At 39.9% G+C, this 16,698-nt stretch overlaps 1 long non-coding RNA gene across 1 annotated transcript; it reads left to right on the forward strand.

The window, feature by feature from the left end:
- Nucleotides 1-13,110: 13,110 nt before the first annotated feature.
- On the forward strand, nt 13,111-16,246 carry LOC125746261 (uncharacterized). Its single transcript, XR_007398899.1, has 2 exons — nt 13,111-15,005; nt 15,861-16,246. It is a non-coding gene; the product is annotated as an uncharacterized LOC125746261 (long non-coding RNA).
- The last annotated feature ends 452 nt before the right edge of the window (nt 16,247-16,698 follow it).

Raw genomic sequence — 16,698 nt, forward strand, 5'->3', positions numbered from 1 at the left:
GGAGTAAATATTGCGCTCCTGAATAATGAAAAAAGAAAATAATGAATTAATTTAACCAGATATCGATTTTATATTAATATATATATTTTTTGTGTTCATTATGATCGATAATAATCTCGATATTCTTTTCATTTTTCTTTTAGTCCGGCGTTTAAAACGGACGACTAAAAAGGTGGAGAGGACCCTTCTGTCTCAAAAGGAGGCAGAGGTCGAGACACACGTGATTTCATTCAGACGGTTACTGTTCGTATTTTTTTTTTTACAGCAATGATATTAATCTTTTGAAAATAAAAAGTCATGATTTAAACGAGGGAAATTATATTTGCCACTGTAGCTATTTGCTGGTGCGCTCCTTATGAATGATGTCATTGATGTTTATTCAAATCCTATTATAAAGTTGCCGGCGTTTCAGCTGACTATCGCGTATACCGGTTATTATTCTTAGTTTACAGTATGATTGTCATTAATAATAAAAAGGTTTATTGTAGAATTTATGACTAATATACTATCCGCGATCATGCCGAGGTTAACAGCGATGGAAGCGTTAACAAAAGTAGCGCTCTGTTCGTAGAAACCACATATATTAATTGCGTTTGAATACAAGAACTAAATGACTATGTATGACAAAATGTGGTTTTCATATACAGATTACTTTAACATTATAAAGGTTACTCTAAATATCAACCTAGATCTAAGAATAAAAGATACAGATGATAATTAGTAATACTGCCTAGCTGGAGGAAGTCAGTCCTCAAGGTGAGATTATTCTAGTGTTTGTTTAGTGGTTACAGTAGATGTCTGTAGATTGCCGGTCTTGATTATACTGGGTTGTTTTTACTTATGAGACCACACAGCTGTGTTTACATAATAAGGGCAAAGGAAAGACAAATTCTGTTGTATAAATGTTGGAATGCTATAATGGTAAACTCATTCACTATCAAACTGGTGAAATGAGCAACGGAGATTTCAGCAACCTTGCTTGTAATCAATAAAACGTTAATCTCAAAGGTTATGCATCATTTTCATTACCATCATCAAGATCTTGAGGATTACATTTTAAATAAAAAAAATCATCCGACACAGTGTCACTTCTTATCCTGCCATGTGTTTTTGGCAAATGCACTGTTCAAATCCACTTTGTTTCTTGTCTTCCCCCTTCTTTCAGTAAAAAGCTACCACACTGTTGAGTAATGTAGACATTCTGTACAATCCAAACAGTTATATGCTCACAGTTGCTTCTTAATTGTTATGGGCACGTAGACTTCTGATTATTGAAAGGCAGTCGCTGTTACACCACACCTAGTCCCTGAGAAAATAGATCGCATATTCATTGGTGTTGGGAAACAAAGCCGGGGAGCTTGTTTATACAGGATGGGTCAAAAGTAGCTGTACTGTTTTTGTTTTACAAAGTAAAAGTTTTATTTTACAAAGTTATTTTTTAAAGTAGGTGTTTTATTTTACAGAACTGATTGTCAGGTTTAATCTCTTAGGTATTTGAAATGCTCGAGCTTGTCCCTGATACACTACAGCACACAAATCCCGGTTATGTCCACAAATGCTTACCAGATGAACACCTGCAATTCATCCACTGTGTGGGGCTTCCTCTCAAAAACCTTCTGCTCTACTATGCCCCCTACCCACCCCCCCAAGATGTCCATGGGTGTCAGGTCAGCTGAATGCGGTGGCCAATCAATGCTGCAACGTTGTCCGATCAAACGCTGTGGGAAAGGTGCTATCAAAACTGTATAGCTACTTTTGGCCCAGCCTGTATACTTGTGGCCATTGGTGACTCAGTGCAGTATTGTTACTCATCACTGAGAGACACGTTTGCAGCATTCATTCAGCTTCCCTTTCATATTTATTTGCCCACCATATTATAAGCTTATTTGCACCCAAAAGCTATTTCTGCTGTACAACCTCATGATTATCTGACCTTATGCTTATTTATTAATATTATTTCTATATTATTAATATTATGAATAATATTCATGTCTTATTTTTATTCTATAGTCTTTTATCTTGATTTTATGTTTAATTGTATACTTCGTTCTATCACCTGCACTAAAACAAAATGTACAAAATGTAAATATTTGTTTGTTTGTTTTGTTTGTGTGTGTGTGTGTATGTATGTCTTGCAAGCCTGTCTATGATGCTTTGACAGCAGAAGTATGTCTTAAAGTCGCTGATAAGAAGTCAAGGTTAAGAGGAAGCTGCTGCAGTATCTGACCAGCCTGCTTTCTTAATAAAAATGTAAAGGGTGGGGAGGGGGGTGTCGCATGTCAGTAAGGCCCGAGGGGACTGGGCAGAGCCTCACCCTCTTCTAGCAGGTTTGGTGGGGGTGTGTTAGGTGACACTGAGCTCCTTCGGAGAACTTGTACACCTCTAACCCTCATCTAAAGGCAACCTGCTGCTTCATTGTAGAGATTTAATGAAGAAGGAGGTGCCCAGAGACCTGAAGACTTTTATCCCCATCGCTTGTATGTAATCCACATCTGTCAATCAGACAGACAGCCCTTTATTCTGTTTGAAATGCTGCAAGGCTAATTTGGTGAGATGTACATATATTTATACAAGTTCTATACAGTGGCGTATAAATGTGTATACAAAACACTTAAGGGTATGTAAAATAGACATTTAAGTTCTCCAAATGTGAATCATCCATATTTGTTCAATCATAATTATATCATGTACTAATTATGTTTCACATTCAGTGATCACAAAAGATAATAGTCTTATTATTATTATTTATTTTAATATAAAATAATAACCATCTAGGGAAATCAAAATGGTAACATCATCATTATACACAGAGCATCTTGGGAAAATTCCAGCAAAAAAAAATGCTGCTGTTCTTCTAAACAATAAAACTTCCAACAAACGCATATTTGTCCTTAAGATTATTAAATCTCATTCTCTCATTTACTGCTTTACCCATTTGAGGAAAGGTGAGTTTCATATAAACAATAATAATAATAACAATAATAATAATGATAATAATAATAATAATTATTATTATCATCATTATTATTATTATATATAAATAATAATGTATACGGGCGGTGGCATGGTGGTGCAGTGGTTAGCACTGTCGCCTCGCGGGGGGGATCCGGGTTCGAGTCTCCTCCTCCGGGTACTCCAGTTTCCCCCCACAGTCCGAAAACATGCTGAGCCTAATTGGAGTTGCTAAATTGCCCGTAGGTGTGCGTGTGAGAGTGAAGTGTACCCTGCGATGGGCTGGTCCCCCGTCCTGGGTTGTTCCCTGCCTCGTGTCCATTGCTTCCGGGATAGGCTCCGGACCCCCCGCGACCCAGTAGGATAAGCGGTTTGGAAAATGGATGGATGGATGGATGGATGGATGGATGGATGGATAATATATACGTGTGTGTGTCTGTGTGCGTGCGTGCTCTGTCATTGGAATAGGGTTAACATAAACTGGGATTTTTATACCCAAATTAAAATGGGGCACGATTATTTTATTATTTCATAAATCATCTTAATAAATTGATTTTTAAATTCAAAAGGCACGTGGTGTTTTTTTGTGCAGCGAGTTGTTGGACCGGCAGTCCCTGTTTTAATCGGCGCCACGCTGATAAAGAGCATAAAAAGGTCGTAAGCCGCTATTCCGGTTTATTTAATCACAATAAGTATATAACACTCGAATTTATCAAGTCAAGAAAAATGAATGCCTTTCACAATACCACCGCTTTGATTCAGTGAAAAAGAAGTCAGTTTTAATCCTGATACAAAGATAACCCTTTCTTGGATAATGTGTGAGCACTTGTTGTGCTGCCCGGGGGTCAGATAACAGGATTTGGATGAGGACAGACTGCGCTCTGATGTCTGCGCCCAATGGAGCCGCGGTTCACCCGGACCGTGTTCATCTGCATTCATGGGGACGCGCCTGCTGCTTGGGCAAACACAAGGGCAACTGAGAGGCCCAGCAGACTCGACAGTGACACAGGGTGCGTCCTTCCTGCCCCAGGATGACTGCTTTTTAGCGGGACCATCGCTATGATCAACCATGCAAACTGACCCAAATATGGAATACCAGTTTTGAGTGGATAGCCGCTATATTATTCATGGATAGCTACTATATTATTAATAGATAATTATTCTGCGTTAGAAACGGCCCATCATTCAGAAACATGTTACATGTACAGTCCTATTCTGTGAGTCTAAAAGCCAATCTGCCTGCTGACAAAACTGCGTCTTTTAATTTTGCACCAGGCTTGCAAATCATATATAAGGCAAAATAAGGATTCCAAAAATGCTGTGTGTGGTTTCGATTTAAGTTTTACCTAATATACACATTTTCATAGCCGTAATGCCATTTAGAAAAAAAAACATTAACGTAGGCTACGTTCCTTGGAACGTATGTCGTGTGTTTCTTGCTAAGAAGAAAAGTAGGTCATTTCCTTATAATCGCATGAACTACACTATTTGATTAATGTCACGTTATTGCATATGTGTGTATATATATATATATATGTGTGTGTGTGTGTGTGTATAGGCTATGTATGTGTATATTAGATGGTTCGATTAATATATATATATATATACACATGATTTGCTTTCCTTACACATGAAAAATATGCGCAAAATATGCCCCCCCACCCTCTGCGTTTGTCTATGCCTGGCTATTGTGAACTCATTAAAATCTAAATTTCCCATTGGATAGCGGATAATTAAATGACACTCCAAATGCAAGGCCTGGTAAATTATTTGTTAGTTAACGAAGTAATCAGAGTGCTTTTGTTAAATGAGGGCCTCGCTCGTTGTATCCACTGCAAGAATAAGACGTGTTTCCAGAAGAGCCTTCACAATGGAATAGTTAATAAAGGTGAGTGCACAGATTGCAGCGTTTAATATGTGCATTATACATAAAATGTATTAAAATCGCCTTGGAAATATCAGATAAATTCTATACTTATTCGAAACTGCGATTCCTTTGTTTCGTGAGATAGACATTAAGCATATAAATAATGTACAGTAGATTTGCGTTTCTATGGGCCTACTTGGTTCCAAGAGTTGTACGCGTACATACGATACGAAATATGAAATAAAAAATAAGTGCTTAAATGAAAGCATTTTACAACATCTTATATTTTGACTAAAAATATCATTACAAACTTAAACATATGGCAGGGCAACGTAAAAGCTGAAAGCTGATTTATAAGGTTCCGGAATAATGAAACGAAGGTTTCAATTTTGTGTAGCTTTAAAATAGTTATTCCAAAAACGAAAAAGTAAAATTTTAAATGTATTTTGTATTGCACTGTTAATGTGCTATTTAGGTAGTAAGCGAATGGCTTTTTTATGTATTTAGAAAAAATATAAATTTTACGTCACCCTTTTTATTGAGACTACAGTATATTTTTCTGTTACCAAAACTTCCGCTGAATGCAGCATCTTTTGAAATGCGTGTTGAGGAATTCGTTAAATATTTCTCATGATTATTTAATCTGATCTGTAATTTATAGTCTTCATTTTAAATTTTGTACATTCACAGTTATACACAATTATACAATGCATTGGCATTTCAGCCTTACGTTTAGTTAATGAATTCATAAAATAATTTACTCTATGGTTAAAGCAATTTGTACACTTTTTTTGCATTAACCTATCGTGTTTTGATAGTGAATAGAAGACTGAAAAAGATCATCGGCAGCGCAAACAGGTAGCCTACTAACCCTGAGTAACCTACTTTAGGACAACTGGGGCTCGGAAGTAGCATAATATTAAGCATTTCACTGGGACATTTACTTTGCTTAATTTCAGTGGCCTGCAACTATCCGATTTCATCCTTAATAGTTATGTAATGTAAGACAATAGCCATATATCAACATTAAAAAAAAAGTTCTTGGTTCACATTGAGTTCGGTTGTGTATCATTCAAATAAGTACTAATTATGACGGGTGCATGACAATGTCAATGAAGTCGGATTGCATGTTGTTCACTATTGCAAATCAGTTTCGACGCATCGGAACATTTATACAATGCTGAAAGCACTAAACTTTTACATTTTGACAACTGGATAGCAGGAAGTATTCTATTGGGAAATTTACACACACACACACACATATATGTTCTTTATATATTCACTTGAGAATGATTCAAAATGGTGATGTAGGCCAGTTCCAACAGAGATTTCATTTGAAACTCTTGAAAAGAATAGAATTTCTGATTTTGGTAAAGAAAAGTTTTGTTTACACTTTAAATGTTTTAAAACAATTATAATAAGGATGTTGATAATAAGATCTCTTATTATGAAATGGCACCAGCAATGATGGTAATGGTAATAATTATGCGTTTTGTTTAACCTTAGTGTTTACATTTTTTTTACAAACATTTGTCTGACATGGGCACTGGGCATAAACTTTTACATATTGTGTTTGATAATGATAATTCACCAAAGTGCTGTTTTTGCATAAAATAGGAGACGGCTTGTATACAAATGGTCAAAACTTACTGGTGCATGTGGTTGATTATTTGCATATTAAATATGTTATATTTTTCAGTGATTTTTCTACATTCACATATCTCCTGTTACAAATATCCACCCAGAGAATACATTTTCACTAAACGTCCAAAATATAGTAGTGATGGGTTATTTGTGGCTGATTCACTCAATGCCCCATATACAGATACTTGCAGAAAGTGTAACCTTGCCCTTTGAAAAGAGCACTTGTTGTCTCTCTGTTTTTTCCCTCTAACATCTGTTCTTTATATTGTCCAAACCTGAGTACAGTTTGACTTGAATATAAGACCAGTACCCCCAAACTAATACGGAAAGAAGAAAAGTGGCAATGGAAGTCATATTTGTTGAAAATGTTTCTTTTTTTACCGCTTCTTGCTGGGAAGAAGAAGAAAAAACATGTTAAACTCCAAGCAGAGATGGTTTTTGGGGAAGAGGGCATGACAACTTATTGAAAGTTCTCAAGGAATCATTTCTATTTCACCCTTCAGTGGGCAGCTGATTTGAGATTGTGTGTTAGCATAACAAAGGCATGGAGCCTGTGAACTTGGGGAACCCCACGACCCCGGGGTTCCCAGGATGAATGGGCTCCCCAGTCTGTCTATAGAACTCTTCCGCAAGTCCCCTCTTCGTGGCTAAATTCTTAATCAGGGTAATTTAATATAGTTTTCAATATGCCTCATCTAGCGTTGGGAAAGCATTCACAGAATAATTCACCCCCCCGCCCCCCCCCCCCCAAGCCTGCCACCCATTCAGCCCGGCGAGACAGACAGCTGCAGACTCCGGCCTTTGAATTGAAATGTACCAATATCAACAACACCGAGGGGGGGGGCAAACACAAGTGGTGGGGTGGGGGGCGGTATTGTGGGGTGCTAGCTATGAAGGAACAAGGCTGCCCTCCAACTCGATGGAACGTGAAACCCTTTCAACCATGTCTAACTCCAAGAATGGGCCAGACTTAACTTGGCGGGGACAAACCGGCGAGTTTATGGCGCCCCGTGCGACAAGCACTTTTCCTGTTTACATATGCTGGCGGGAAAAGCCGCTTGGGGCTGAGTGCACCTCTGTGGCAGCGACTGTCTCGGTCAACTCCAGCGTACAAACCGGCACAAATGGTGTTTAGTTAGTGCAGTGAGGGGGTGTGGGTAGGGGAATGTAGCCAGGCAACCCAGTCTGAGCCGCGCGACCTATTCTTGATGTATCAGCTAGCTTCAGAGCTTCGGTCGTTAGCCGTACTGCTTCTTTCAGATGTCGGCCATTGTGAAGATTCTTTGCCCCCCACTCCGGTCACTATGCATTGTTCCATGACGGTCATACGCTTTGCTGTCCAAGTACTTTACGCGATGTAAACAATTCGCTTTCTAGTTAGCCCTTATCATTCACAAAAGAACTTTGCCTCAGTTTTGTTTGTTTTTTTCTCAGGAGATAATGTGTGTATCGAGGAGTGTCTGGTTCGGTCCGTATGGAAACTGTTGTCTGTATCACAGTGCAGGTGTGGCCTCTGTGTGTGGCCAGGTTTTTAACTCCGAAAGATTTCATGAAGACCCATAATTTAGAGTAATTTTAGTTAAGGTTGAAAATCACTTTGAACAGTTTTCTGACAAATCACAGACGTGCTGCTTATGTAAACACGTTTAAGAATCTAAATATCTCCTTATTGTGTGTTGTTGTGTTTGTTATTCGCTTTTTGTGTCGTGTCTGGGCTACTTTCCCCCTCTGCACGCTCCTTAACCAAAAGGAGTTGGAAAGTTCTACCCATTTTTGTTTCTTCGAATGTTTTTTTTATTATTATTATTTTATAATAATTCCATCATTATTACTGCGCTGTCAAGTTGATGTTGATTCCCAGCGATCACAGAGGCGACATTTCTGGGATTTTTTGAATGTTTTTTGTCTTCTGGGTCTTCAGGTCTCCCAAGCGTTTGTTCATCGTGTTGACGATTCAGTTGTTACTTCTCATCATTGTATTTCTGTTAGTGTTTTTTTTAAACCTTCTACACCGTTCCGTACTCTGCTAGTTGGGAGGTGGGGTGATGAGACCACTCCTTCCTTCAGCTGTGCCAGCTTGGGTTCTCCCAGAACGTGTGTCCACAGCTTGATGCTCAGCCCCCAAACCCCAACAGTCTCACCATCACTCCCACCACCTTCAGTTGACCTCACCTCCAGTCCTGTTCAGCGCTGTGTTCTGTTCCTCCCATCCCTGTCTCACGTGGTCCTTTTTAACCATCCAGTATGGACCAAGTTACATATTACGTTGCATTTTATTTTTTTTGGTAGATGCTTTTATGTAAAGCGACACACATTGTTGGGAGAGCAGGGTCAACTAGCCCCTGGAGCAATTGGGGTTAGGGGCCTTGCTCAGCAGCCCAATGGTGACATCACTCTGCTGACCCTGGGATTTGAACTGGAGACCTTCCAAGGCACAGTGCCTCAACCCACTGAGCAACACTCATGCTATAATTTCTCTCCATGCATCCATCCAGCCACATCTTGTGAATATGTTATTCAATGAATGGTCTCTGTAAGTTTGGAGCCTATCCCAGGAAACATTGGCAATAAAATAAGGTACACCCTGGGTACCATTATACTGCCAGGCACATTATATTGCATGCATTTTTTTCATAATAATTGTGCTAAATTCAGCATTCTACTAGAATGACAATATGTTGTAATTTAGATATATATTTTAGAATTATAAAAATTGAATTTCTATTCAAATCTCGGTACAACTGACTACAGCTGAGACCATCTCAGTGAAAATGTTATTTTATCTAGACATTGTACCATAATTTAATACATTTAATGAATATGGATCGTCCTAGCAATATGGATTTTAATTTAAATAGATTTCTCTTTCTACGCAGTAGAACATTTTACTGGATGAAAAACATTTCATTCTTATTTCAAGCCAAACAGTTACGGATTTTTCAGTAGAGTATACTGAAACTGTATTACTATATATATTACTACATCTGTTACTGCTGCAGGAAATATAAGTATATATGTAATTGTTTAAGAAATTTAATTATGTTTGAACAGTTTATATGCTGCATGATAAACTTACATTTGCAGATATTAGAAACTGTTATATCATAACTGACTACATAAAACATCCATCCATCCATCCATGTATCATCTTAGACTGGTACTCCAGTACAGAGGGGCAGAGAGCATGGAATCTTTGCCAGGAAGCACAGGGTGCAAGGTAGGGGGCATCGTGAATATGATGCTTATCCATCAAAAGGCATAACTACAGAAAACAGACAAGCTGTAGTCATTCTTCTTTACATTGTTATAGTTTACAGTGATCTTGATCTCCTGCTCATCGTGATTGCTGGTTGCATGGTAAACCACAGTAAAATTCCCCACAGTTAGTATGCCATTTCAAATTTTAATCATTAAAACTGTGGTTTATTACCACACGTTGGAAAAACACTTTAAATCCGGTCCAGCAGCAACCACAGTTAGCAACAGTCTCCCAGGTGTGCAGACACAGTATTTAATGTGGGCTTGTTTGGTGTCGGTGTAAACAGGCAGTGACAGTGCTCTGGAGATCCTTGATGTTTGTATACAAGCACATTGGTAAACAAACTGCCTCCTATTTTATATACTCATTTGATATTATTTTCATACATTTGCAGAAAGTGTTGGCTATGTAATTGTAATGTTTATGCAAGCAAAAAGTACTAATGCTACTAGTTTTATTTGTGGTTTTTTATGTCGAACTTGGTGAAATGATTCCAGTTTTTGTATCAGTACTTTTTAATCATTTTTGATTTGAACAATATCACGATGACACTGATTACCGTGATAATTGTGGTTACTATGATCGTGATATAAAAGTCACGTTGGCCAGAGTCCCTCCATCCTGTCTCCGTTTTCCGGCAGCAGATGCATACTCTGCCAAGCCTAATCAGCGGCCAGTTGTCTGCTTGGATGCGGCTGTCACAGAGGTGCCATGTGGTAGCATTGTGTGCTAGTGGCGGGTGCACCAAGGGCTGAGGTGAGACTCGGGAGTGATGAGTCACTCCGCTTGGACCTGATGGGCTAAGTCACTTGAGTCACCTTAATGCTGAAAGCGTCGCCATCGGCTTCCATAAATAGTGCGTGAAACAGGGGTGATTTAATCTCTCTCTTGATGTGACAGCGACTGAGATGGGGCCGCTGTTGGGAGATGACTTGTAGCTCCGTCTTGCTACGTTGCGGCCTAGCCCCAGGGGATGTGGACGTGGCGAGGGTTATGGACATTACTTTTCTGCAGTAACAGGTGCACAGTAAAAGTGCGTGAGGAGAGAAACGTAGGCCTGCAGAGGATTAATCATCTTTTGCTGTAAGTCAGGCAGGTTGCAGAGTTCAGCGCCGTGTCTATCACAGGAGATGGATGTCATATTACCGCAGAGGTCAGGTGCCATTGCTTACAAATGATGGCTAAGTTCTGGCTAAGTTTGGGGCTTTGCTTGGGAGTAATGAAATATGTTTTCTGACCAATCAGAACACCCAAAGTCAGATACAAGAGCTTCAAATTTTCACAGAGAATGAGGTCATTTTGTCTAGTCTTGACCATTTAAATGTAATTTTTTCTTCTTTTGTTACTGTTGGTGAAATAGGTCAGTGTTACCGTGGAGTGTGATTGTCAGAGTGATTTTAGGGCATTTGATACTTATCTAAATGAGTGACAAATGCCAAGGATTCTCATAAAAATAGCAGAAGAGCATTATTTCTCAATGACTTACAGCGATTTCTGGTTGTCCGAGGCAACAGCCTTACAGAGTGAGCTTGCTTTAGTCCATATACAAAGCGTCAAAAGTAAATTGTGTTTGAAATCAAAATAACCTAAATTATATAGCAGAATATCAGGCCCTATTACACTTTTCTCTAGATGTATTATAAAGAACGGAGTTGATTGATAGAACGCATCAAACCAGTGAGTTATATTTATAGAAAAAGTAATAAATATATAGACTTTTATCCACTGGTGAATTAACTGTCAGAAGCAAAGGTTTTTATGCGTATGTTATTTTTTAAGTTTTTCTTTACTTATTAAAAGTTTGGACTATATGTAACATGAGTCATTGGAGTCATTGGTGGCAAAAACTAGAACTTGAAGAGATGGTTAGTGTAGAATCCCAGGACTCAAGACTCTACTGCAGCCTGAGTGAAAGGATTCCTGCCTCACTCTCTATCATCCTATGTCATGCCTATTAACAATCATCAGCAGTATTAACAAATGCTAATCAGAGTGAAAAATCAATCAATTTGCTAGCAATAAACAGTTGACAGTTGGTCTACTAATACCAGTTAGAAAAGATATTTAATTTGAGCGTCAGACCCCAAAGGATGCTTTTCAGCTAGAAATAAGGTGGCGTGTCCATAGGAGAAATATTACCGAATAATAATTAATCCGTTTCCATATTTCTTATGTAGTACAGAGTCAAGGTGAGCCTAGAGCTAGTCTGGGGAAACGCGGGCTTGAGACAAGGTACGCCACTGGCAGTGGGCTCTGCACTATGGACAATTTAGAAATGCCAGTTCCCCTAACTGCTGTGTTTATGAAAATAGAAATTCCAAGAAGAAACACAGACAGACATGATGATGCCCGAAACAGGGCAATGATTCGACTCTGCAAGGACGCGACTGTAGCACTACCAGCTGTAGCAGCAGCAGCAACAACAACAACATTAATAATAATACTAATGATATTAATAAAGTAAAGATATACTGCATATGCACTAGATGGTGAGCTTTCAACCTCAGACAGACTAGCACAAAGCAAACAGCATAATGAATATTGATTGTAAGTAGATGAACAGGATGAATTCTTTAAGTTAGAATTAAGTGAAAATGCAGAGCCGGCATGGCTGCCATCTACAGTCAAGGTCTGGTCACCCTCATCGTCTTGATAAGCAGTGCGATATCTGCCTGCCTGTTCCCTTTGTGGGCAGCGACGGCAGTAAGACTCATAACTCGAGTACACACGGGGATTTTGGGTCCGATTTGCATATTCGGCAGCCGTGTCACGTTTGTGCGGCATAGCCTGAGTGCAGCGTAATCCTTAACCATGCAAAATGGGAATAGTGCATGTTCCCCAGGGAGGGAGGGACAGTCCATTGAACATGGGTGTTTTTTCTCTGTCTCGACTACTGATGTCTAGCTAATAATACAGTCTAGGGCATGTCTGAGTCTTTTTTTTATTGCTTATCGTGTTTTTAGCCCATTACTTATCAGCACAGAGCATGAGAGCACAATCCCTCCAACTAGGTATAACTGAATTAGCGCACAGTTACAAGCACTGTGCTATAGCATGGATTTCATGGGGAACAACTGGTCCCGGCAAATTGAAGTATTATGGCGCATGGTCATATTATTGTCCATGTTATATTCATTTTGACAAAGGCTATAGGCGTTTAATTACTGTTGCAGGTGACATGTTAAAATTCTACCTTAGTCTACTTTGAATTTTTAAATTTTGCGTATAACAAAATCATCACTCTTAATTCAATTTTTATTATACAATTATTTTTCTGTAGTGTTTTTTTTTCTTCCCAGCACTACGTTCAGCGCAAAAATGGCCGCATCAAAGTATATTTGTTTTTATTTAAAGTTCAGACACAACAGAATGAGCTGATGGATGTTTAATAATTATGGAGTAAATACGTCTGACATGGTGCGGGCGGGAGGTGGGGCCGCAGACGTCAGGACAATGCCATTATAGTCCCTCTGGGGAAAACCCAATTCAAATACGCTCAGATTGAGGTGCCCCGAATGTCTAGACGATCCTTCTTTTGTGGCCCAGACACCTTTTCTCTGCCTCCCCCCCATCCCGTCTGAATGCGTGAGCTTGACCTGTGCTTGACCTGCGCTGTCCCAGCCGCCTCTCCGTGGGAACGGTGGGAGAGTTCAGCCTGGGAGCAGCCTGGCTGCGGGTCCCGTATTAAGGCAGAGCCGCAAGGTTTCTGCTCAGCGATGATCCAGCGCAAGGCAATGAAATAATACCTTTAACTCAAGTGTTCTCTCTGCTCTTTTCTGTTTCTTTCGCCTTCATTGTCCCTCCTCGTGCAGATCAGTCCTGTCATGCTTTATTTTTATTTGTTTCATGTCATGAAACTGAACACCCTGAATTATTGATTAAAAGTTTTTTTAGCTAATAAAACCAGACAAAATATTACATGTGCTTTGTTTACTAGAAGAAAAGCAAAACTGATTGACCTAAAATTCTACATAAAGATTATCACGCAAAATCCAGCCTCTGCTTAACCACAATCCTATTTAAATTATCCAAAGAGATGAATGAACAATAATTAGCTAATGAAGTGCAGTGTAATTGATAGAAATGTACTGATAAAAACATTTACGCTTGTCCATTTATTCCCATGCAAAGAATTCAAGTACTTTTCGCCAGAATGACATATGAAATATGAATGTATGAAAATATAGTTCAGAACTTTCAATTTACAGTACGAACTTTCAAACATACGAACGAAGAGGACTGTAAATCCTAATTGTGATCCTTTGGCTCCTGTTTCCTCTCCACAATATCAATGTTTTTTTTCACCGCGCAAATTCCGCCTAGTACGACTTCTGGCCACTACTCCCCCTGCACAGCAGTGTAGCGTGTGAACTCCCAGCATACTAGTTCTTTGTACTCGCGTAAACCCTTAAAATGATGTTGAATAACGACTTACGAACATTTCAAGTTACGAACAGCCGTTCGGAACGTATCTCATTCGTAAGTAGAGGAGCGTCTGTATTTGGTGCTACAAGTAAAAGGGGAAGGTCATAGAAAATGCCCCGTTGTTTCTTATGTAGCACTACAAAGCACTACAGGAGCTCCCGTTAAATAAACAATACCATGAAATAGCATGAACAGAGCACATTTTTAAGAACTTGGGTCAGGAAAGGTGCTTTTTGAACACAGGGGGCAAAGTGAATTTTGAAGAGGTACGATTTGAGCCCTGCCTGGGAGGCGTTTTCCAGAACAGGGTATAACCTACAGTTTAGTCCATCCAGGAGGTCCATCCAGCCCAAAGAGGCCAAAAGCGGAATGAAATAAGAACTCCAATTATGAAAATGTCTAATCAGCTTCAGCATCACAATTTAAACCGTAAATGGTCCCATTAGCATGAAAGGTTTGTGTGGAGATATTTAACGTCTGCAGTTTATGGGTGGAGTCAGAAGCACACGAATTTGGAATAAACCTAGATGAATTTGGAGTGACGTTGTGGAGGTATCAGCGGTTTTAAACTGCAGTTTTACCTGAACACGGCGACACCTCCCTTGACCTGCGGCGCGTCGGTGCCAGGCTGGCAGACTGTTGGCTCGCGTGGGCCGTGTTCACAGCAACTGTGTTCAGAGCAGCCACCCGGAACTGTTTTTTTCACCTCGGCTAGTGGAAAGCAGCGAGCAGAGGCACCTGTATAACCTAGATAGGGTGCGACTGCAGCGCTGCGGGGCGTGTGCTAATTGAAAGGCAGGAAGTGATGTCTGTGCCGCTGCAGGGCTCTCTGGGAGAACAAAGGAGGCAGCGAAGCAGGTGGGTTAAACGGTGATGTGCGCTTTCGATTTGGGGGGCAATCTGAGGGCGTCTCCTCATCGTACATCACAGGGAAAACACACGTTTTGTCTCCAGATGTTTACAATGTCAGGGCAGGTTTTGAAGCAGAAAACCAGACCTTCTGGGTCATGGAATAAATCCAACACGGCTTAAATTACACATTATTTACAAATATACATGTAATGATTTAAGAAACACCAGATTTCTTTTTCTCTAGGAGAGTTAGAAGATTTTTTCCTTCACAAAATGGTAACTGTTTAAGTCTCAGGACACTTCGGAAGGGTTCGAGCAGCCGAGCAGCAGTAAAGGTCACCAGACCTTAGTAGTGGGCTTTCCTCTCTTTTCATTGGTGACCCACAACCTTGCTCCTCACTGGCTAGAAATAACCTTCAACAATGGAGGAGACGTGTCTCTGAAGTGATGGGAGGTGGAGTGAGAGCAGGCTGACTGCTACGTTTGCCAAGCACTCAGCCTTCCACCGACACGAATCTCACCCGCTTCCATTCGTTGTGTTGCTGTTACGTGTTGATTTCAATCAGGTTTGACTGATCTGCTCTACAAAGGCTAAACATAGTAACTGCATGATTTTTTTATCTTATCAAAAGTGAGTAACGACTGAAATCGGGCCTCTCAGGTTACGTTTTATCTTGTGACAAAATTCTGGAATTCGACTTTGCTCGGTTTGGAAGAAAAAAGCGTGGAAAATTACACCAACTACAAGATCCACACTAAAAACAAAAGCAAAACACTCTGTTTCTCATTTTCGGTGTCGGCATAACTACTGTGTTTCGCCTTTGTAGGACAGCAATCTCTCTCATCTTTTTCCTGTCTTAGATCCGGTGGAAAGGGAGAAATTAGAAACTCAGGCAAGCAGCTGCACAGTCTGATGTCGAAAACGCAAAGGCTGAAGAGCAGCTTTTATCTTCAGACCATCAGGATGCTGAACTCTCACATGCCAACAAACATCCTTCCTAAAAGTCAAGGAGGTTCCATCCAAACCTAAAAGTCAAGCACACCCGACTTACTGCATGGTCACTTTATATTTAAGTCATTTTATATATATTATATTTATATCATATTTAAGTTAATTACATTTTCTTTCCTGGTAACATCATTTTACTGTATCGTGTGTTGCTTTGCAGCTGGCTAGCTTTGTATTTTACTACACATTGTCCATGTATAACTGTGTATGTGCAAATAAATTATTGAACTTGAAAGTGGCTGCTTGTGCTCCGGCTCTGTGTTTGGTTGTCACCTAAGTCTGTGCATTTCTTTAATAGGAACTTACCCTAATATAAAATTATATTTCCTAGACCATTACGTCTTCAGTCTTTTTAAACATTAACGCTCAAGCAGGGCATCCTGTCCACATCCACTTTACTTTAAACACATTGGGATGCGCCGGAGCAGGCCACTTCCAAGGGGAAGGTATACATCTGCAACAAATAGCAGATGTATGGATGAGCATGTCAGAGGGACAGGTCCTTCAAATACCCTGCACATGGATAGGAAACCTGGGAGATAGAATGCACGCCAAATACAGATAAGATGTTTATAAAGGCCTGTTCAAGCGAAGTTTCTTGGAGAAAAGTGTACCGGAAGCAGCAGGCCCGGCAGGAGGGAATGTGCGATAAGGGTCGTGGGGGGAAGCCTTCTCATGCCTTTGGTGCTA

This window comes from Brienomyrus brachyistius, chromosome 7 (assembly GCF_023856365.1).
Source record: "Brienomyrus brachyistius isolate T26 chromosome 7, BBRACH_0.4, whole genome shotgun sequence".
Lineage (NCBI taxonomy): Eukaryota > Metazoa > Chordata > Actinopteri > Osteoglossiformes > Mormyridae > Brienomyrus > Brienomyrus brachyistius.